Here is a 25,216-nt window from a genome sequence, read left to right on the forward strand (position 1 = left end):
TAGTGAATTACAGCCATTTTCGTTTTTCACTGTTGCAAGGCTACCTGTTCTAGATAGGCCCGAATGGGCAGTTTGGTTATAACATCTTATGATCCTAACTGACTCAGGAACATGGTAGAAATTTGAGTTTAGTATGCCTGAACTCAGAATGATAAAATACATCTTTTAGTGAAGTTGGTTTTAACATTCTGTCTTTGAAAATTCCACTTTTAGAAAGTAGGTATTTTCATGTCTTACTATCCAAGCCTTTGTAGAAATATTTTTTTTCCTTGACCCAAATGAGATGTGATTACAGTAGTCAAACAAACACTCTAAAAAACAATTTCTACTTCATATAATACGATTAATCAATTTATACATTTATTCAAAAGTATTAAAAACACAAGTTAATTATAAATCCACAATTATACATAAAAAACGAGTCCAATTGTACTCTTAGTAAAAACACAGTTGTTCTCGTCACCCCCGCGCCTAATGTTATGTAGTGAGAGAGATTCCTTTTAAAACAAAAATTAACAGTTTCTACTTATGACCAGCATTATCAGAAGAGACAATGCATCAGTATGACATAACCCCTTGCCCTCCAGTTTTTTTCGTTTTTGTAGATCTTCTGATAAATTTCAGCAACAAATTCTAGGATTAAAAATATTACGATCAGCAGATGGCATTTTCGGTGGTGTTGTGTGTCGATTTAGATACAGTCTTTAGATTTCCCGATTTATGCCCTTATATAGGTATAGTTCACATTGCCCTTATTTAGGCATAGAAATCCAGCCCTTATTTAGGCATTGCTCATGCTAACCAACTACAGGCATGACAATTACATCCGATCCTCTTCGTCACAACGAGTTCTTGGAAAACCAGACTCTTAAGCCTTTAGGACTTCCCCTTGCCTGGATATTGATTTCTCCAAGAACTCATTTATTATGCATGAACATCTATTCCTTAGGGGTTTATGCATGACGTTCATATGTCCGACTTGTACGTCGATAGAGGCATTCCTAAACACCTTCAAGGCATTAATATATCTTCACTTGCTATGGCAAGGCGCGGTGCGGTTCGGCTACCTACTTGCACGATGCGGCTCGCCACATCAAGTCCCGAAGGAAGTCATCTCCCCAACTGATGCACTGACCAGACGTTGTCATCCTCCTTGCCGAGAATCCAGCTCCAGTGTTTCTGATTCCCCTCGCGCGGTGTTAGAGATTGAGTCCTGGGAAAGAGATGCCAACCTCTCTCATTCTAAGGTATGGAGATGATTAGAACCTAGAGAAACTTTTGCAATTTTTTGCTAAACTAAACTAAACTTAAGCTAAAACAGCACCTACTTCTTCCCTCGTACTAGACTTAGGTTAGGTACACTGGGGTAGGATTATTTTAAAAGCATCAGTTGAGTATATTAGCCTGTGTTATTTATGTATGTATTTTTACTATAGTTCGAATTCTGTCTTATGATTGTAGCAGTTCATATATCTTGCATGAGAAATAAGACTATTCAATAAATCCTTTTTATTGAAACGCCCGTCTCTCTATTTCTGTGCAACTCTGTAGAAACAATGCATGCACGATTGACTGAGTGAAACTGTAATCTATTGTTTCCACGACTCTGAAGATATTGTTCCGACTCTAAGGGAAACAAAGTTGTCATGTTTATGTGGTTGTCAGAAACAAATCCCTTCTTGTTTAGAAAGTTTCTAGTGACCTCTGAGTTAGCTGGCACACACAAGTAATTAGGCTTAATGTACTCGATAGAGACATACTGACCTCAGTCCTATGTCAAATCTATAGTGTATATTATTCCAATGAGCAGGGCCTATTAGGGATATAGGAACTACACTAGAGTGGCTGATGTCTCAAAATGGAATATGCTCCATTTCGAAAATCTGTTTAGAATGAGGTGCTCTTAAATAAAGGAAGGCTTTAAAAATCTGTTTTTTTCGAACTGAAAAAGCTGTCGGAATATAATTTTCTTAACTAGACTGCGACTTTTTCTAGAACTGGTATTGATGTTGTCTTGTGGAAGGGTGCCTCATAGCGCCAAGATATCCTAAGGGTGAACATTTTGCTCTACAAGGTAAATGTAAATGTAAATTGATACTTGCATTGCGCACTACTCACCCGCAAGGGTCTCAAGGCGCTTGTACGAATACCGCTGTGGAACCCATCCTGGCTTTCCCTGTGAGGTGTCCACTCCTGGGCACACCCAAGGTGGAGGCCAGGCATTCTTAGCGTTGTGGGGGCCATTGTGGAGATTAAGAAAGCTATTGCCCAGAGTTGCAGAGTGGGACTCCATGATAGGAATAGGCACCGAGGTGAGAATTATCAGGTCCGTGGAATTTTTGAGGCCAAGACCCGCCGAGGCGGGGAATTGAACCCTGGTCCCGGGCTAGACCTCTGCATCAGGGTCTGCCGCTCTAACCATTGAGCCACACTTCTCCACATATAACCTAGCTTTACATGATGGAAATCCACAGGGTAGGATGGGGTAGATGATGGGTTAAAAGGAAGAATTAAATCATGTTCAGGTGAAAATGTAGATATTAATATAATATTTAGTTTTTGATTGTATTGACCAATTGAACTGCCCATAGATCTTCGTATGGAGCCCTCAGAAACAAGATTCCGTTCAAAACTTAAAACCCATCTTTTCCCTGCCAATTACAATTATTGTTTATAGCTTAATTTTCCCCCTCCCTCCGGTCTTCTGCCTTCTAGGGTCTTACAGCAATTTACAGCGCGGGGACACACTGTTTTAGTGTAACCAGGCGCTCTATAAATGGCAATATTATTATTATTATTATTAATTAAATTTAGAATGCCACAGCAGAACTAAAATTACACCATAGCTACTTTAAAGTGTAAAACTTTAATTTTGAGGAACAGGTAATTTGAGGCATCTGACTGGAGATTGACTGGGATTATCTGATAACACTGGGAGACCCTTTGTCGTTTGTAGCAGGGGGCCAGCGGCAACCGGACATCAAGTCCCAGGAGACAGCTGGGGCACTGCGGGGAGTGTCAGCCCCTCCCTCACTTCCACCAAGCACATAAGAACTGCTTGCACCTCCCGCTTTGCGGGAGATGCTTCATCGTTTGTAGCAGGGGACCAGCGGCAACCGGACATCAAGCCCCAGATGACAGCGGGGCACTGCGGGGAGTGTCAGCCCCTCCCTCACTTCCACCAAGAGGATATAGCGAAGCAGCCTTTTTCCTGCTCACGGGACGTGCGCCGGGCAAAGCCAAGGGCGGGCCCGTCTGAGCCAGGAAAAGGCAGGGCATGGCCTGGTCTCTTTCATCTGCCCTGGAGCACAAACTGGGATGTATTGACCACTTGTCGAACTACCAGACTGACATAAGCATTTTGATTGCCAGTTACACTTGATTTGAGTTGCTAGCTTTCCATCCTTGGCTCAGCGTTTTTGACACTTTATTTGTAGTGGACTGTGCTGTAGATAAGTAACCCAAAGGGTTCGTCCAAATCGAATAATGGGGAAAAGGAAAGCAATGGAGGGTGCTGGGGCAAGTAATGGGCAGCTATTAAAGCAAAGGAAGGAAAAGAGGCAGAGGAAACATCCAAAAAATGCCGCTCCTAATTGTGTGATGGACAGGATAGACAACATAATTCAAGAATGTGAAGATATCTTAGCCGAGGAGTCTAGTAATCCTGTGGAAGAATCCTCGCCTAAGAGCTCTGTAGCCCCCCCCAAAAAGTGGTAATCCCTTCAATCTTTAATAAAACAAATCGGGGTAAAAAAAAAAAAAGGGCGGTGATGCTGACTGAGCCGGAAGTTAACCCCCCTGAGTACGATCCCATGGTTGCCTACGAAGAAAATGGGATGCCAGACCAGGTGGGCTCTACGGTCCAATGTTTAAATAGATACGCCCCCCCTTGATACGTTAAGCAAGCACTCCCACCTATTAATAATACCATTACTGCCCGATACACCTAAGATGTAACCATTCTAATGGGGACCTAGTGGCAGTTATTGTGGCACTCAAAGGAGAGATCGAGCAGATGAAAAGCATGATCATAGAACTTAACGCAACAGTTAACTTCACACTCAATCTTAAAACTAATAATAGTCAAGTTAGATTGATCCCTCACGCTGCCCAGGAAACCACACGCAACCAGGGGGGCCCATGCATGAACTTCCCAGATTCAGCGAGGGTTACAACTGAACCACCCAGGGGGAAAGGAGGCTTACGACAGTATCTAGTTAATAGACCTCTTCACACTTATGAGAGTGAAGATAGACCAAGCCCCTTAGCAACTAAACAAGCCTTACTTGATAAACATTATAGAAGTCAGAACCACAATCTGCCAGTCTCTCCATTAACTTTAATTCCAGGCTCAAGTAATTTAGGGAAACAAAACACACCAACAAACATAGTTTATATGGTCAATGTACCCAAACTCACAGAGACTAGAAGACCCGAAACTGGCGAATCACTGACTAACAAATCAATACATTGGATTCGCCATGTACGAGGGTGTCGCTCCATCATTAGGGAGGACATTATCAAAGCAAGAAGATGTATAACCCCTTACTCTTCACTAGATAGCATTGAATTAACCCTGGCAGATGTTAGTTTGGCTGAAAATCTTGTAGCACTAGAGTACCGAACATCCTCCCCAGATTTGTCCCGTATACAATTAAGGCGCCTTCCTATTGCAACCGATACCGGTGGGGTGAAGGATTTTGTCTTGGGAACCAAAGGGCCCAGGTCAAACCTGGATGCAAATGATTGACTCTATCAGAATCCATCTAAAGAAGGGGAGAGGAGCTGCATTTTTTTCTGTCGCAACTTCCCTGCTCTGACCAGCCAATGGCAACCCCCGGTGTCTCCCATCCTCACTCCATCAGAAATCGTCATACACAATGATATATCAAACCCAACTCCCAATAACCAAACCCATCTAAAAATCCTCTCCTGGAATATCGCCGGGTTAAAGAAAAACATGTCAGTACCCCTCTTGAATAAGTTTGTTGGAACTCATGACATATGCTTATTCCAGGAGACCTGGAGTGTAACTGCTTTGTATAAACCTGGCTACAGCACATACTGCATCCCGGCAGTGTCTATGGGAAAGGGCAGGCCTTCGGGAGGACTGATTGCATGGATCAGATTAGATCAGGGATGGACTGCCCACCTACACAACACCGAAAAGCCCTGATATTATGTGGCTAACAATAAAAGGTCCGAAGGGAGGAGATTCACTAGAGCTTTTCAATGTTTATATAAGAGGGACAGCAAATGGCAAGTCCTTGACTATTTTAACACAGCTAGATGAACATTTAAATAAGTGCCCCCCTTCTGCTAAAATCATTGTGGCCGGCGATTTTAATTGCACATTTGAGCCGCTAAGCAGTGAAGACCTCCTAGGGATAATGGAAGAGCACAGTAAACGGGCAGTGCCCCCTCTAGCCTTGCTACCAGTAAAAAGATGGTCCGAAATTATAATCCAAGTAAATGCATTAATATTAGAACATGGCCTTAGAGCTGCAAATGGCAGAACTCTATCGGACACTCGGGGGCAAAATACTTATAACAAACTTGCATGCCCGTCCCGTATTGATTATATCCTGGTGGATTTACGTCTTTGGGCTGATGTCATCGACATGCAAGTGGGTCAAACTATTGACAGCGACCATAATCCCCTAATGTTGGAAATTAAGAACCGATGGTCCGCACTCATAAAAAATAACGCTGCGTATCCCCCCTCCATACCAAGGAGCTAACTCTTTCCAATTGTGGTAGGCGCTTAAGGTGTTCAAAGGTTGTAGGAGAGGACCTAAAACTAATGAATATTTCCACAATATTAGAATCAAAGACAGCCAAACTTGAGGTAGCATCTGATGAAGTGCAGGGATGGGAGGCGATCCCCAGAATTTATCAAGAAACAACGGACCAGATCGGCGCCTACTTCCTTGGAGGACCATGTAGTGGCTGCAATAAGAGACAAATAAAAAGCTCCAACCTATGGTACACTGAGTCCTGTAGGGAGAAAAGGCAAATACTAACCTCAGCGGTAAAGGGGAAAAACCCCACCATGGTCCAAATAGCGAGGAATGAGTACAATTTTTCCCTAAAGAAGGCAAGACGTGATTGGGATGAGGCTCATTGGGAGGACCTAAAAGATGCATGTAATAAAAGGGACCCCGCCTCCTTCTGAGCTCTAATTAATAAGAGAGAAAGGAGTGACAGCACCCCAATTCTGAATCATATTAGTAGCCAGGTATGGCAGGATCATTTTGCCCAACTGTATACGAAGGAAGATGAGAGTCCCGTTATAATCCAAGCGCAACGAATACAGGCCCTGCTTGCACTTGAAGCTACTAAACTCTTCAAATTGAATAAGATTGTGAGCGCAATCAATTGTATTGTTCCTTCAAAGGTGGCAGGACCAGATGGTATCCCGGGCAATTTGATCTTATTAGAAATACAGAAGTGGGCACAATATATTTTGCTTTTAATCAACAATATAATGAAAGGAGCGGAAGTTCCCATATCTTGGAAAGGAGCAGAGGTTATATCTATATATAAAAAGGGGGATCGTCAGGATCCTGCCAATTATAGGCCCATTAGCCTAATAGATACTATGCAGAAAGTGGTTGGTAAAGCCCTCTTAAACAGGATCCAGAATTGGATGGAGGAGGAGGGTGTTCTTTCCAAATACCAAGCAGGCTTTAGAAAATCTACCAGTACAGTAGACCAAGTATTTAGATTACTCCTTCTCTACTGGAAAGTAGTCATAATTGGCAAGGGAAGCCTCTACCTTGCGTTTATAGACCTCAAGACCGCCTTCGACTTAGTGCCGCGAGAAAAGCTATGGTCAGTGCGCCAGGAAATGGGCATACCCTCCTATATATTAAATCTTTTAATACGTCTACATGACGATACTTATGCCCGAGTCAGATGGGGGTTCAGGGGCAAACCACAGAGAAGATACGGGTGGGAGGGACGATAGACTGCACCGTCTCCCTTCCCTTCCCAAGATGGCGGCTCCGGTGGGTGGGGGGGAGTGGCCAGCGTCAGTCGCGAGCGGAGCTGCAATGTCCGATCGTGACGCTGCCTGGAGCGAAGTAATCTCGCCCCAGGTAAGGATCTGCCTAAAAACTTCCACTTTAAAATATATACAAGTTTTAAAAATTCAGATCCTCAAATGCTGTGATGTTATTCGCAATCAATAACGATCAATTCAATGAAGGTGCAAGAGAGCGCTGAGAGCCCCGGCTTTCCGCCTCAGGGTAAGATAAACAAACTTGAATTCACAAACAATACCGGTCTCCGAGTTTTGTGGCCTTTAAGTAGTCTGGGAGGGAGGGAGGGATGATAGACTGCCCCGTCTCCCTTCCCTTCCCTCCTCACTCAACCAATGGATAAAATCATCCACACTGCCCGTCCGCGCAGCGGGCGCGCCGACGGCGCGCCAAAGGCGCGCCAAAGGCAAGCCCGTCTGCGCCCGTCCGCGACCGGACGGGACCAGGGGCCACCCACCCTGCCCAAACCAGTGCGGCTACCACCCTGCCTATTCGGTATGACTCTCTCTCCTTAAAAAAGTTAATGCCACCTACCCTAGACCCCTGCTGGCACTCAATCCACCCGAACTCAACCACAGGCATCTGCTCCCACTGTAATTATACACTCACCAGCTTTAGTGGCATCTCTCATAGCGTCAGGCACTACAAAATGTTTCTCCTGAATTGTCGCTCCCTAATTAAACATGCAGTGCAAATGGCGCTACTTCTAGAAGAAACCAGTCCTGACGTAATATTTTTAACAGAGACCTGGCTTAGGGATGCATCGGACCCGGACATTACTGCCCTCATGCAACTGGGATATGCTCTCCATAGGATGGATAGACCACAGGGTAGAGGAGGGGGCCTGGCCATTCTTGTTAAAAACCTCTACCAATGCAGGGTTAGCCCGACCTCGATATCTAACTGTGAGAGCATGTATTTCTCCCTGGACTTTAATCCCACTGCAACATTCTCAGGCATTCTTATCTACCGCCCTCCGAACCAAATAGGAGATTTTCTTGACTCACTCCACTCAAAGATCGCTGAATCAGTGATCACCTGTCCCCATTTCTCATTATTAGGAGATGTTAACATCCATCTGGATGACTTCAGTAACACGACAGCCAGATCCTTAGTTGATGACCTGGCAGCCCTCCAAATTACACAGAAGGGCTTCCAACCCACTCACGAAAAAGGCCATCTCTTAGATTGGGTATTTAGCAATGACCAAAGACTAGAGGTAGGGATACCCCTGCCCCTGGTTTGGACAGACCATTACCTGATCCCGATACAATTGACACCTGCTACTCTAGCACCAGTTGTCCCCCGTACTAACCTACAGGGGAGAGAATGGTCAAAAATCTCGGTGGATCAGTGGATTGAATCCTTATCTCCGTCCCCTTTCCAATTGGGAACAGACCCCACACTACTTTATGACACCTACACTAACTGGGTGTGCACAGCTCTGGACTCTGTTGCACCTATGAAAGATATCAAACTAAAAACCAAATCAAGACATTCCCCATGGTATACCCCTCAACTCAAAGACCTGAAAAGAGGCTGCAGGAAACTTGAACGCACCTGGAGGATCTCCCGCAATAAGCTAGACAAACTCAGTCATCAAGAGGCAATCAAAAAATACAAAGCAGAAATTAGGAACTCAAAAGCCTTTTATTTCGAAAGGATAATCACCAGTGCCTCCAATTCATCAAGGGAAATCTTTAAAATCGCAAAATCCCTCATTGACACCCCGACTATTCCCCCTGATCCCAATAAAATCCAACTACGTTGTGACAATCAGGCAGAATATTTTCACAAGAAAATACAGAATATTATTGCCACATTTCAACCACCCAAAGGTTCCCCTTCACCACAGTCGACGCCGCATACGCTGGATGAGTTTCCTCTACTCAATGAGGACTCACTAGATATCCTGATGCAGAGGGTTAAATCTGGATCACCTACTGACCCTGACCCCCCTTTCCATCTACTTAAGATCACGGACATCATTAGGCCTGTCATTCTCAAAATTTTGAACGCCTCTATCACCACAGGCATAGTCCCAATGGCATGGAAACGTGCCCAAGTCAGAGCACTTTTAAAGAAACCAACCTTGGACCCTGATAACATGGCCAATTATCATCCAATTTCACTCCTTCCCTGGATTAGCAAATTGCTGGAAAAACATATTAATGCCTCCATCACCCAATACCTGGAACATAACCTCCTGCTCCACGATTCCCAAGCAGGTTTCCGCCCAAAGTTAGGTACAGAAACGGCCCTTCTGACTGTGACTGAGGTGGCAAGGAAACAGATGGATCAAGGCGGCACTGTAGCAATTATGTTGCTTGACCTCAGTGCCGCCTTTGATACCATCAATACTAGTATCCTCCTTGACCGCCTACGCCACATAGGAATCACAGGGAAGGCCATATTATGGCTTCAATCCTTCCTGGAGGACCGTTCCTTTGAGGTAGTTGAGAACGATGCCCACTCAAAAATATGGCCCCTTGATCAAGGCGTACCACAGGGTTCGTCTCTGAGCCCTACCTTATTTAATGTTTATTTACAACCTCTTGCAGGCATTGTGCACTCGTTTGGCCTAGATATTGTAACCTATGCCGACGACACACAATTGGTGGTATCCATGAATCAGCCTAACACCTCCCCCTCTAACCTCACGAATTGCTTGGTAGCGATAAACCAATGGATGACCTCCTCACACCTAAAGCTCAATGGTGAGAAAACTGAGCTCATGATCTTGGGCAACTCACTTACTCCTGGTCCTACGCTTGAATGGCCCTCTAGCATGGGGAACCCCCCCAACCCAAGACCCAAATAAAGAGTCTGGGCATGTGGTTGGACTCAAAGCTAGATTTCAAGCTACAAGCTACTGCCCTGTCCGCTACCTGTTTTGGTCTGATGCGGATGCTCAGGAAAGTGTTGCCTCTTCTTCCCTTCCAAGCACGTAGAATCATGGTGCAAGCCATTGTTCTGTCCCGTCTGGACTACGGAAACTCACTATACTTAGGAGCCCCCATCTCTACCACCAGAAAACTTCAGACGACACAAAATGCAGCTGCTCGCCTCCTCCTAAACCTGGGCCGGCGAGATTCTGGCACAGCAGCACTAAAGAAACTGCACTGGCTGCCCATCAAGGCCAGAGTTGTGTTCAAATCCATGTGCATTATGCACAAAGCCATGTGGAAAACTGCTCCATCCATGGTCTGCTCCCTGGCAAACCCCTATCTCCCCAAAAGAAGCCTGAGATCCAGCTCAGCCTTCTTGGCCACCGTTAACAGAATCAAACGGGCAAGATGGGGTGGACGCTCCTTCTCCTGGAACGCCGCCAGAGCCTGGAACTCTCTGCCTGACATCCTTCGTGGCGAGCCTAACCTGCTGAAGTTCCGGAAGGAACTGAAAACGCTCCTCTTTATCTAACCTGGCTCTCCAGCCTTCTCATGACTCAAACAATATAGCGCTACGAGGCCTCCGGGTTGCATGCGCTTAACAAAACACTATTAATAATAATAATAATAATAATAATAATACGGGTCAAGAGGGGGTTCCGCCAGGGTTGTGTGATGGCTCCAACCCTCTTCTCACTTTATGTGAATGGAGTGGTTCGTTTTTTGAGCCAATTTCCAGCAGATACTCCAACCCTGGCGGGGCAAAACATTCCAACCCTCCTGTTTGCCGACGATACTCTTTTAAATTCTAAAACCCCGATGGGACTCCAGAAACTTCTCACCCACTTTCAATCATTCTGTACACTAAGGGACCTAACAATGAACATCACAAAGACAACGTTTATGGCTTTTACCTCAGGGAAACATTTAACAAATAAACTCATTCTAAATGTTTCCGCTCTAGAGAGAGTCCATTCCTTTGATTACCTGGGTATTAGGTTATCAGACAAAATGCAATGGGGGACTCATTTGAACAAAATGTTATTGAATCACAAGCGGGTGGTGGGTGCCATCGGTAGGGACCAACGTTCATCTTCAACTAGATTAGTAGCCCCAGTCTTAGTAGTGTATGAAGGAAAAGCTGTGACTTCAGCAATGTATGGTGCTGAACTCTGGGGCTTCGAAAAAACTGAACAGATTGGAAGATCAGAGAACAAGTTTCTCAGAGATCTGGTATCTGTCCCCATCAATACACCACTTAAGCCCTTACTCTCTGACATGGGTAGACGCCCTTTTAGCGAGGTGGCCAGACTTCGTCCCCTCTTATACTGGATAAGATTAAGACCTACCCCAGAACTCCATAATTATGCGACTGGTCTCTCTGAGCTCATTACCCTGGACACCAACAAAAGGGTCAAATGGCATAGGGATTTTAAGGGACATGTTAACCAAACTGGGTTTAGCCGAATCCTGGGCTAGCGAGGCCCCCCCGACCAAGAGCGAGTGAAAAAAGATTTATTGGAACTGGGTTAATCAGAAGGCCTTACACAACCCAAGCTTTGGGAGTCTAACTGATGAGTTCCTGCAGCATAAACCAATTGGATTCCAGGAACCATATCTAGACTTCATTAGGACACCTAGAGACAGGGAATTATATATGCAGTTTAGATTTGGGTCCCTAGCACTAAATACCACTCTGGCAAAATGGGACCCATTAAACCGAATCTTAGTTAACTGCCCTTGCTGCGATGCTCAGCAAGAAACTATAGCCCACTTACTTTTTGACTGCCCAGCTTACAAACAGCTAGGGCCAAATGGCTCAAGCCCATATGCATTCAATTGGGCACTAGAAACCATTTTGTTGCCCGAAGTATCCTTAGAACGGACTCATCCAGGCCCTTGTTTGTATGTGGCGTTGCTAAGTTCTTGGGATGTGCGTGGATTATCCGTATAAAAGCACAAACGAGGAAGAATGTTTGAATAAATAACATCTAATTCAGGGCTAGTAGAGCACATTTTTTATATAGGAATGATCTGTAAAGTATTGTTGACTGATTCATAAATGCGAGATATATGTATTAGCAATTTTATAATTTTAAATTCAATGGTGGAACACCGAATAGGATAACATGTTTAATTTAAGAGTGGTTTTTGTATAGCAAGGTTTTACATTTTTAACCATATGAAATTTTAAATGTCAATTTTATACTTTTATTATGATTGTGAAATGCTTTTATGATACTTGCTATTGAATAAAGCTAACTTGACTGATAACACTGACACTATTCCCGGAGATACTGAGAGATCCCCTAAGACCTTTGCACCTCATGGTACTCAAGAATCAAATGACGCTAATGGCTCGGAAAATTTCAGGCAACGTTGACAAGTGCCAGGAATTTTGAGCCAGGCTGCAAGTTACATCAAACAAGCCGGAGCACTTTCCAATCACAAATGATATAATTCAGCATGGAAAGAATGGATGGCTTGGTGAATCTGAATGGGACCAGGACCCTATGGAAGCAGATTTGGCAGAGATAATCAATTTCTTATCTCAACATGCAGGAGTCGGATTAGTTTACAGGTCGGTAAATAATTTTTTAATCTGCAAACTCCACAGTACATTTGCCAATAGATGGAAACCTGCTAGAACACACCCTCAACCAAGGTATGTGAATTTATGAATGTGAATGCGGTCCTGAGACTTTTTAAACAATGGGCAGATACCTCTGAATTATCGAAGAAAAAAATGTCAGCAAAATTACTACATTATTGTGTTTAGTATCCTGCAAGAGGCTTTCTGATGTTCAAGCCCTGAATGTAGATGGTAGAATATACTACCTCAAGGAGGTCTCATTTTTCATTTCCAAACGTACAAAGACTTTTAAAATATGTATAGAATATCTAGCATTCTCAAATAATGATAAGCTCTGTGTAGATAAATGCTTGTAAACATATAAATAGTGTTGTAGTCAGTTTTGCTCACACCCCAAAGGGCAATTGTTAATTGCAGTGCAGAGACCATTTAACCCCTTGCATGCTTCCGCGATTCTGCGCCTGTGCGGCACATTCCGATCGCGGGTACGGTCATGACTGCCCCCAGCCGTCATCAGCACAGGAGCACTGTAGTGCATGACGGCTGGGGGCCGTCATCAGCATGCAAGGGGTTAAACCAGTCTCTGCAGCAATCTTGTCTATATTGGTCAGATGGGACATTGCAGAGGCTGGGATTGATGTACAAAGTTTTAAATCGTATTCAGCTAGAGGGACCATGGCCTCTAAGTCGTACTCTTTGTGCTCCAGGCTAGAAGATAAATTAAAATTAGCTGATTGGTTTTCAGGTTCTACATTTAAACATTTCTATTATTAACCTGTTGTTCATGTTGCTTCAATTGTGGTGGATAAGCTTTGAACAAGCATGATCTTAGCCTCTGTTCTTGAAATAAAACAAAACATTGGCTAGCTTTAGCAACAAGAATTTTCTGTTAAGGACACAGAGGCATGGATTGTCCCACCCAAACATAGCAGAATGTTTAATATTGTTATTATACGAAATGTGATCACGATAGTTATTAAGGTGTTCTATTGTACCAACAACTGTAGACCTATTTGAGGTCTTGTGATGGCATTCTTTACCCTCCTCATGCAATGATGTCTATGAATAATCAAGATAGTACCATTTATGTTTTTATTGCAGGTTCAGAGCAGAAGACGTCTAATCTAAGGACCAGAGTTTGAAGGTTCTCTGAGGCGATGTGATAAAGCTTCATCCTAGCAAGATTTGGTTCACTGTTATGTTATGTTACTTTTTGTTATGTCATGTTATGCTACATTATGTTATGTTATGTTGATTTGTATAGCACACTAATCACCCAAGAGGTTATCCAGCACTTGGCAAGGGGAGTAGGTATGTGGTCCCAAGGTGTTTATGTGAAGAGCCAGGTTTTCAGCTTTTGGGGAACTCAAGAAGTGAAGAGAAGGCTCTGATGTGTTGAGGGAGATTATTCCATGTCTTGGGTGCGATTAGGTGAATGAGCAATCCTTGTTTTGCTTTTGCAGATGTGGGTAGTGAGGGAAAGTGAAGCAGAGCGTAGCTGTCTGGTGAGTTGGTGAAAGTGTATGAGGCTGTACAAGTATTCTGGTCCTGTGTTGTGTAGGGCTTCTTTTGTGTGCATGGAAAGTTTAAATTGGCTGAGCTTGTGAATGGGGAGCCAGTGAAGCTTCCTGAGGTGCAGTGTGATGTGGTTGCGGCATGGGAGGTAGAGTATGAGTCTTGTGGCTGTGTACTGAATGGTCTGGAGTCTGTGTAGGAGTTGTTTGGAGATTCTAGAGTAGAGTGTGCTGCAGTATTCCAGCCTGCTGGTGAAGAGTGTTTGTTTGACTGTCCGCTCTGGGTTCTGAGGCAACCATTTGAAGATCTTTCACAGCATGCGTAGGATGTGGAAGCAGGAGATGCACACTGCGTTGACAAACCCAGGGCGGAGACCTCCGCTCCGCCTGTTGAGTGTGCAGGGAGTTGCCTACTCCGCGATCCGCAGAGAACGCGGAGTAGGCAAATCTCTGCACACTCCACGGCAGAGCGGAGTTGGCCAGCCCCTGCCTCCCACCCCCTATTAACAATTGATTTAAACTTAAATAAAAAGACTTTAAAGTAAATAAAAAACCTTTGCCTTGGCTGCAGCGTTCCCAGACTGCCCTCCTCCTTTTCATCGCTGTCTCTGGGAAAACTGCACATGATGGCGATGAAGAGGGGGAGGGTAGCCCGGGGACGCCACAGCCTAGGTAAGTGTTTATTCTTTACTTTAAAGACTTTTTATTTAAGTTTTAATCAAATGTTAATGGGGGGGTGGGAGGTGGATGGCGTAGCGGAGCTCCACGGAGTTTGTTCTCTGTGGCTGTGCGTGCTACGTCCACTACACTCGGGGTTAGCGTTGACTTGAGCCGATATGTTGAGTTCATCATCTACGATGACCCCCTAGATTTCTTCCGTGCTCAGTGGGTGTTGGTCCTAGCTCTGACAGCCACCAGGTGGAATCCCATGGGGAGGTCTTGTCGCCTAACACCAGTACTTCTGTCTTGTCGGAGTGGAACTTCAGGCAGTTGGTTCTCATCCAGTCTGCTAGTCGGTGAAGTTGGCTCTGCTGATGTTTGTCTTGTCCATCATGGAGAGGGTGATTTGAGTGTCAGCAGAGTAGGACATGACTGTGATGTCTCGTGATCGATGATGTTCGTAAGCGGTTTCATGTAAATGTTGAAAAGAATGAGGCTGAAGGACGATTCCCATGGGACACAGCATATCAGTTTCTTGGTCTTCTATGTGAAGTCAGCCTGACCCTTAGAGTTCTTCCCATGAGGAAGGAACAGGCCCATTTGAAAGCGGATCCTTGTATGCCAAACTCATGGAGTCTTCTGATAAGGGTGTTGTGTGAGACAGTGTTGAAGACCATGGAGAGGTTGAGCAGGATGACGGCCACTATTTCTCCTCAGTCCATAATGTTTTGAATGTCGTTGGTGTCTGCGATGAGCGCTGTTTTGTTGTTGTGGCTCTTTCCGATTCCTGTTGTCTAGAAGATGGTGAAGTTCAAGGTGGGTTGTGAGCTGCTTGTTAATCGCCTTCTCAATCACTTTGGCTGGATAGGGAAGCAGGGAGATGGGTCAGAAGTTTCTCCGTTGATTCGGTCGGCTGTGGGCTTCTTGCGGAGGGCGTTGATTTCTGCAAGTTTCCATTCATCCAGAAAAGTGGCGCATGTGATCGAGGTGTTGATGATGTGGGTCAGGGTGGTACTGATTGGTGATGTTCCCAGGCTGTAGATGTGGTGGGGGCATGGATTCGTTAGTAGATGAGGTGGGGACATGGATCCATTAGGGCCCCTGAGTGGATGGTCCACATGATTAAACCTGCGTCCTTGTATGTGAGGGTTGTCCATTCAGTCAGGTGGCCATCTTGGTTTGGTGGTGGGTAGGTTAGCGATGAGTTCTCTGGGGATGTGTTGAGGTGCTAAGATGCTGTAGATGTTTGCGACTTTGCTGTGGAAGAAGTTGGATAGGTTGTTGCAGAGTTGTTTGGAGGCGGCAATGTTGATAGTGACTGAGGATGAGGTGAAATCCTTGATGATCGCGAAGATTTCCTTGTAGCTGTTGGAACTTCCTTCGATGCGGTCCACCAGTGCTTTTTTCTTGCAGTCCTTAATTTGATGGTAATAGGATCTGAGTGCAGCCTTGTAGGTAGTTATGGCGATGATGTAGTGGTTGGTTCTCTATTTCTTTTCTAGCTGTTTACAGTTTAGTTTGATGTATCAGAGGTCTTCTGTGTACCATCTGGCCGGCTTGTTTTATCTACTATGCTTGTTGGGTTTGATAGGTGTAAGGGAGTTCTTGATCAAGTTGTTGATGTGCTTGTCAAGGTTTTCTGTGGGGGTAGGCTGATTAGTGCTGAAGGTGCTGAGCAAGTCTGATTCTATGATTTTAGCTCAGATGTGGCCTGGAGTGCTGAACCTGGTAGGGGTGTTGACTTGAAGGGTGTTAATTTGGAAGTGGATTAAGGAGTGGTTGGTCTATGTGAGCTATGCAGTGGAGTTGTAGTTGATGCTGTCACTTGTGGTGAAGATGGGATCTAGAGTGTGCCCTGTGGTGTGCGTTGGTTCTGTGACGACACACTAAACCACATAGAAAAAACATATGGTGGGGCGGCCTATTCTCAAGCTCCCCTAGAAGTCAATTTGTTTACACATATATTCTCAATACTCGACCACAGAGCGCTTAGCCATCTCTGGTCTCATCACTGCAGAAATGATTGCATACAAGGAGCTTCTGTCATTCAGCAGGTCACTGAACAGCATCAAACACCTCCTATGTATATTAAATATGTGCATGAGTAAAGTGCCATTTTAGTGCTGGCACCTTGTTTTGGGAAATTGAATACTAACCGCTTTTAAAGAAAAGTGTCTGTAATAAGACTCAGTCACAGACAGGACTGCTTAAAAGTCTCTCAAGAAGCCAGGTGTAAATTAATAAAAGTATCATTCTTGCTTGCTCCTGGTCCTCATGTTGTGTTTTGCGCTTGCAATTGTTGTGTAGGTTCATCTTTCTTGTTAACCACCCCTTAAGCAGCTGAGGTACAACCTTATGTTAACATTATCTAAAATTAGAGCGGTAATTAAGGGTCCAGGGAGTTGATCTCGCCACACGTCTGCAGCAGACCGCATGGCACTGCCAGATTCGCTTCCTCCTCTGGGAGCTTGTGGCTGTGTTGGAAAGATATTGCCTGGGCTCCCTAGTCAACTCAGGTGAAAGGATGCCTTCCACTCAGCGTGACGCATGCTGTGCAGTGCCACTGTGCATAGGGTTGGTGGGGGATTCGTACAGTAAATAAATGTTGTTTCTTTGACCTTCTGTGGAGAGGTGCGGGTCTAATTATTTTTCCGAGTCAAAACTTTGCTCTGAATGTTTGCTATCCTGCATGACACTGCGTCCCCGCGAGCCCAGTTTAATTAATGAAAGCATTAATTAATACCTGATAGAACGAGCAAAAGAATGAATGACTTACATAATGTGGCTATGGAACGCACGTCGAAAAGTTCGCTGATCAGGAGGAGTGAGTACACAATTGTTTCAGAAAACATAAGCATCGGGTAATTGGACTAAATGCAGCATGTCGCATATAGAACGTTCGTTCAGCTCCAAGCATCCAAGGTGGGACTGGCTTCTAGGGCACGCTTGCAGTTCCAGAAGGGCTGGTCTAACAGTTTGTGATTGGGCAGATTTTTTGTCTGTTTGTGGACCTGTTTATAGTCGGGGGCGGCGGATTTTACTGTGGATTTCCTTAATATTACCAATCAATTAAAAACAACTTTATTTCGGTCAATATGACCTAAAAAGTACAACACAGTAATATTACCACAATCATTGACTGCAGCAAGTACAACTGCATACAATCTTCCACACCTTTCAAAACACCCAGGGCCGGACTGACTACCGGGCAGTTTGGAATGCTGCCGAGCTGGGGGCTGATTTCACTGCGGTGGGGGCTGATTTCGTTCATGGAGACCTGCGTGTGCTTCGAAATAATTAATGCAAAACGTATTTCGTTTAGCACACGCAGGTCTCCATGAACGAAATCCCCCCCCCCAGCTCAGCAGCATTCCAAACTGCCTGGTAGCCAGTCCGGCCCTCAAAACACCTATACAAGTTCAAACCTAACCAGATTTGCAAACATGAGCCACTTTTCAGCAATCTGATTGGCTAAAGGGGGCCTCTTTTATTTTGATACCTGGGCCTATTTTTTATCCCAATCGGACCCTGGAAGGAGCCACATTCTTTCGATGGTCACCATTTAGGCCGATAAAAAATACCTGAAAGTGCATAGAAGCTTATTTGCAGAGGGCCGGCAGCAATTTGCTGACTGGCTCACCCCAAAAAATGAATGTTTATAAAAACAGAATTGCTGTTATGGGGGTGGGTCAGGTGGGTGAAGTTGGCTGTTGAAAGCAATGGAAAGTGGGTGGGGGCACAAGGGAGCGAGAAAAATGGGGCAAAGAGAAGAAGCACAAGAGGAACTGAGCAACACAGTGGAGGGGGGAAGCACACGAGAGAGACAGCAACACAGACCACGCTGGGATAGGCGCAGTACTTAATTTGTAAAAAAAATATAAGTGCCAAGGCCCTCCTCAGGTGGCCACTGCAGTCTTTGCCACCCATTGCCCCCGCCAGCGCTGCCAGCACCAAGACAACTACTAACCATTGCACTCCTACAACTGTGGCAATTCAGACTATTTAAGGCCCCTAAAGATATAAGAATGGCTTGGGTTTTAGGAATTAGTCTTTTATAATGTATATTGCATAAATAAACAATTGTTATTGTACTCACCTCTAAATTAGATAGACAGCGCCACTATGTGGCAGATTGTCATAAATGCTAGTGATGACAATTTTTGTACTGGTGCTAAGCACCAGAAACTACCTGTTCAAATTAAGCGCTGGATAGGCGGGGAAGTACATGAGAGAGAGCAGGCTGTCACAAGGGAGAGTGCAAATACTGAGCAGGGCATGTGTTTTTGGCAGAGTGGAGAGACACCAAAAGGGCCAGGGCTGGAAAATATATGCACTCTGATGGAGTGCCTAACCATAAAGAAAAAAGCAGTACACTAAAAGTGAGCAGTAGAAGAACATAAGTCAGCCATTAAAGAGGGTGGCAAAGAGACTATGCTTCCGGGGAGGGACAAATACATGGTGGACAAGGAAAGCCATCAAATAAGAAGCAAGCAAGCAAAAGTGACAATTAAGTCAATCAATGGTAAGCAATGGACAGGACGTAAGCCCTTCTAACCTCTTGGTAAGCCCAAAATAGGTATTTTGCAACCAGACAGCTTGTGCTATCTGGTGCGTTGACCACTGAAGTGAAATGCATGCACTGATGTGCTGTCTCACAGAATGTTAAATAATGATATCTAAGTGAACTTGGAGTAGGCACTCTTGTTTTGTATACAACTTGCCACTGTTTTATTTTTTTGTGTATTTAGTGTTGTAAGTAATAGATGGTGCTACTATGTAATTTATTGACGAGAATGATGAAAGGCCGAGACACTGCTGTGAGCAACAGGATCTATTAGCTCACAAAACTATCTTACTGGTTACCACCAAAGTCAGTGGAAGAAACCTTTTGGGCATTACTTTTTACAAACGCCTTTAGAAATATATAATACAAAACTTGGAATCAAGAGAACATTCTCCACATTCTGCCAATGTCTAGAGTTGCCCGCAAGACTGGCAGACAAATCTAAATTTGGCAGGCGGAGGACCCTCAGTATAGCAGGAGTAAAGTACTCTGCCATACCGACACACTTATCTCTGCCTACCAAATTCTAAATCAGCCCATAGGGGGTGTGGCTAGCACCCGAGGAAGATGGCGGCGTCCGATTAGCTCTCTCAGAACAGCACGGGAACCAACGGCACCAGCAACTCTCGTAATGCTTGAAGACCGCTGAAAATCGGGCTGCATGCTTGCTAGATACCAGAGATGATGCAGCAGTAGGTTGTTTGAGCCTCAGTGTCCCACTTACATCCAAGTCCCCTCTCCTTATTACGAGCGCTCCTTGCGGTGCATTGTCCACCATTTTGATGAAGTACGTGGCTAAGCGCGGGCGGTCTGGAAATTGATTCGCATCCTGAAGAAAGAACCAGCGAGGATGTGGCAATAAGTATTTTATTTTAGACTCAATGCTCTGCTTAATTTCATCTCCACTCTCATCACAAGTGATCCTTGCACTGCGCTGACCAACATTTTACAGAGTGACGCAATGAGGCAGCTTTAACAAAACTCTTCCCCTTCAGGAAAGATTTTGAAATGCTACAAGGAACCACGCGGAGCAACTCATACTTATCAGCCCTTGATAACTAAAGAGTTATGGTTTCTGTTTCATTATGAGACATTCTCTGAGGTGAAAGGCCTGTTTATCAGGAGGAGTTTAGAGCATATTACACCAAATATTCAATTACTCAAAGAAATCCTGCACAAATATATTTAACAATACTTCATTAATTACCTTAGATTAAGCATTGATATAATATTATACTTTTCCATGCTTGAACAGGATTTTCACTGATTCCTCTACCCGTTTAAATTGATATTGTGTTGCTTCAAGTAGTTTTTCATATCAGATTAATATAAAGGGATATCTGCGCTGTAAATATTCTAACCTGTGTATTACTGCCTCCTCATGTGGGCAGATTGAAAAAACGAAAATCTTTGCTGATGCCTTCTACTCACAAACACATAAATCAATCAACTTTCCTCACATGTTTTGCCTTAATGGATGACTCAGCAGCCTCCCTGCCTAAAGACGCTTCCTATTCCAATATTACTCTGCCTTCTACACCTAGTAAAGCACCTACGAAACGCCTGAAAAAACTCTCTGTCCCCTCCAAAACAAGTTTCAACTGTACTACAAATCCTCACAGACAGATGGACATGAATGGAAGAAAGAATTACTACAGCTGAACAAAACTTTGAATCTCTAGAGTCAATGACTATTAAGGTTAACGCTCTTCACTCTCAGGTTGCATCCCTTTGGAAACAGGTTGAGAACCTGGGAAATAGGAACAGAAGGACCAATGTTGGTATGTATGGTTTGCCAGAGAGCTCAGAAAGCTCTGATACCATCGCCTTTTTCAAATCCTTCCTTCCAACAGTTCTAAATTTACCAGAGGGAAATCTTCTCAACATTCAACACACCCATAGATTATGCTCTCCAAGCACCACTGCTTCCAACATGAGAAAACCAAGAGGGGTTATAATTAGGGCTCCCGGTTTTCTGTTTAAACAGATTTTTACATATAAATACAGATGGAAAACAAGTTTTCCTGTATCTGTATTTATATATCAAAAAACGGGAAAATACTAGTATATTTTGTCATTGACTTCAATAGAATCACACCCCCAACCATCTGGTGTCTCCCCATCCTTAGGGGGTTAAGAGGTGTCAGCCCGGCTGAGACTGCTTCCAGGCGCGCACACAGCCGCACCCGAGTACTTCACAGGTCTTTGAAAGACCATTTACATGTTAATGAGGGCTGTGTTGATCACCCCTCAGCCCCTGCCTCTTCACTCTGCCAATTGCTCCAGCACCCGTCTTTTCCTCGCAGACTGGACAATGCAACAGTGGTTCTCGGGCCTGAAGGCGGGGCTCGCTGCCGAGGTGGGTGGCGAGGGGTGAGAGCAGCCCCTACGGAATGCAATGCCCAGGCCCTTGGTTGTGCCGTTGATTAGAAGCTCACAGCAGTCAGGCAGTGCATAGTTGTAGGAGTGAATGCATTTAGAGAGACCTGCTGCTTTCCAAACACACATTGACGGCCATGGGGTGCTGTAATCGGAGTGCCCTAGACAACGTGATAAGGGAGGGGACACCCCCTTGAAGGACAGCGGTACAGGACCTGGACCGGCAAGGACCCATAGCTAGATGAGCGGCTTGCTCAGTGAAATGGATGGCAAGGTGTGTGGGACTTCTCGAGGCCAGATCGGGGTCTGGTTCGAGCGTTCACCTGTAAACCCTCTTGTTGCACCTGTACCTACCTCTCCCCTCTTCCCTGCCACCTGTGGGGACTGCTGCTGGTTGTGGAATGCAATAAAACCTGGCTACTGGTGATGGGGTGATGGCATGGGGTGCAGTGGCAGAGGTATGGGAGACCCAGCTTTAGGCCAGACATTCTGTAAAGCACCCAAAATCTGAATAGGTCCTCCCATCCACACATCGATAGGGGGCACAACCAGTGCCAATCACTGACTCATAAAAAAAGAAAGGGAGGTAGGATCTCGAATTTACCACCACATTAACAGATTCGTGCACACAGGAATGGAGGAGAGGACAAAAGGGAGAAGGGAAGAGGTGGGAGAGGGGAGGAGGCAAAGTTTTTTCAGCTTCATGAGTTGCTGGTAGAGTTCTCATTACTGGGAAAATTGGAAGACGAAGACGACAACGATGAGGAGAAATTCATCCCAGTCAGTCCAGGGGGGTTTGTCTACTCCAAAATGCAGCCTCAGGAGGAGAGAAAAAAAGGTTTTAAAATACAAACAAATACATAACTAAATAAAGCAAGACAGAGTAGTCGCAAAGTGGCCAGATTAGTTTTATTTACACTGAAACACATAAGCGCCACCTTACAGATTTTGCCAGTGAAGCGCTATTTTTCTTTTCATGTTGTTAGCTTTTCAAGCAAAAACACTAATTGATTTTTGAATAATGAGTGTAAATGCTTCAAGTTGTATTCCCTATGAGTGTTTGCTTTTTTCCAGTATGTTGTTACTTGTTTTTCAGGCAGCATATTACTGTAGCCTAGTGCATAATTTGAATTGAATTGCTTCCAGGTGTTTATAGCGGAGCACAATTGGGTTGCAGCTGAAGGCAGCGTGAGTTTCCCTCAGTGGGACAGTAACGTGTTCAGTGGGGGAGAGGATGTGGCACTCTGCCGATGGTAGAAACTGCAAGGCTCTAAGACAAATGGCTTGTGATAGCACTTTTAAGCATATTTAGGATATTCTGCAAATGGCAACGTTTTCAGATGAATGTATAGTGTTGACCAATAACAACCGAGCGCATGTGTGCATTCACAATTTAAATAAATGTGGAAAAATAGTAGCTGTAGCGTCGTCTTTTGCTTGTGACAAAAATAAATTTGGATAAATACAGAAAAAATGCCCAAAAAATAAATATGGATAAATACAGACGGAAATAGCAAAAAAATAAATACCATAAAACCGGGAGCCCTAGTTATAATGTACTTTTTGGAGTATTCTGATCTTCTTAAAGTCTTGATGGCAGTCAGATCCATCAAATGAGATTCCTTGTCAGGCAATCCTCTATTTTTTTCGCAGGATTATCAAAAAAATACAGCAGACAGGCGCAGAGACCAGATCTTCGCTCTATTGGTGCACGCTTCTGCCTTTTTCACCCTTGTCTATTCAAATTAACTTGCAACAACAGGACAACCACCTATGAAGACCCTATTAGACTGAAAAGTTTTCTTAATTCTTGTACAACAGTTACTATGGGCACCTCTATAGCGAGTGCTAGGTAGATTATATAATTTTCTTCTATAGTGGTATAATATATTTTTCTGTTATCTCTCCACCTAAGAATATGGAAATTGTTAAATCTTAGCAAAAGTTATTAGGGGCCTGATTCTGATGTGGGTTGGAAAGCTTTCCCAAACGAATCGGTTTGGAAATGGTTTCCAACCCGCTCAGATCGGGAGAATCCGACTGACGGAGTACGATGCATCCGGATGCTTCCAGATACGATTTTGTTGGACTTCCATTGACTTCAATGGGGGAGTATGTTCTGAACCGCATCATAATTGGGCCCTGGGTCAGGAAGACACGTTCCCGATCTGATTTGGAAGGAGCAAATGCCCTTAGGAGGCCTTCCTAACCCCATCAGAATCAGGTCCTAGGTGGGAATGCTTTCCTAACCACATCAGAATCAGGCCTTAAGTGACAATGTTCTTGATCTTTCCTTACAGGTCTCATCTTCTCATGATATGGCCTTCCCCTTTTTCATGTCGTTGTGGTCCTCCTGCCTTGCCTTATGGAGTCTAGACGTGCCATCTAGTCCATGTGGCCTCACCCCCCCACATCTGTGTTTTATGGATTTTTTGTAGGTATGTTCTATGTTCTTCTATTAAGTCTAGCATCCATTTTCTTCTCTGATGACTCTAACTTGTTTTTTTTACTCAATTCTACTTTTTTCCAAACTATCTTTCATTATTATTTTTGTGTCTCTTGTCTTACTCCTCTTCTATCTATCAACTTTTTGAGTCTCATTCTTGTCGTACTTGTATTCGTGTTTTGGTCTAAGGTTGATATCCTTTAAATCATTGCTGATTTTTTTTGTTATTACTTTAATGTGAATATTTTATGTCTTCTAAAATTGTTACATGGAACGTCAGAGGTTTAAACACCCCATCAAAAGACAACAAGTTATATCATACTTATCTAAATTAGATGTTAAAGTAGCCTTATTGCAAGAGTCACACCTTAGAAAATCTGAATCACTAAAACTAAAAAGAAATTGGGTAGGTGACATTTTCTTCTCACCTGGAGATGGCAAGTGAAATGGTGTTATAACATTATATCATAAGGCTTTAAATGTTAAGCTTATATCTCAAGAGTCAGATGATGAGGGAAAATGGTTGTTAATCAATTTATTGATAGGGAGGAATCCAGTCTCTTCGTTCAATGTGTATGCCCATACTAATGGAGATGCTCCTTTGTAGTGCCAAATTTCTCAGTTCCACACAAACCACCCAGCAGAAAACTTTATAATTGTAGGTGATTCAACCAGGGGATGGATCCCTTTCTAGACCATAAATCCAAGGTTATTTTCACCTTGAATAAAGCTTGTAAAGGTTTTTTTACAAGCCATAAAGCAACGAAAACATACAGATGAATGGAGATTACACAACCCTTCCTCACAATAATACTCCTATTTTTCTCCTCCTCATCAGACCTAATCCAGAATTGATCATATTTTTATTTCGCATAATATCTTCATTGTGCGCAGCAGAAATAGGCCATATTCTTATAACATATCATTCCCCTGTTTGGATTCAGTTGAACATACTATCCCAACCTGCACTTCTGAAAAGATGGCGTTTCAATAATTCCCTACTTTTAGATCCTAAATTTAGCTCCTCTTTTGTCACCTTTTTTCACGAATACTTTCATTTTAACCAATCTCCCAGTATCCCCTTCCATACAATTTGGGATGCTTTTAAAGCTGCTGCATGAGGGTTAAA

The sequence above is a fragment of the Lissotriton helveticus genome, chromosome 7 (assembly GCF_964261635.1).
Source record: "Lissotriton helveticus chromosome 7, aLisHel1.1, whole genome shotgun sequence".
Lineage (NCBI taxonomy): Eukaryota > Metazoa > Chordata > Amphibia > Caudata > Salamandridae > Lissotriton > Lissotriton helveticus.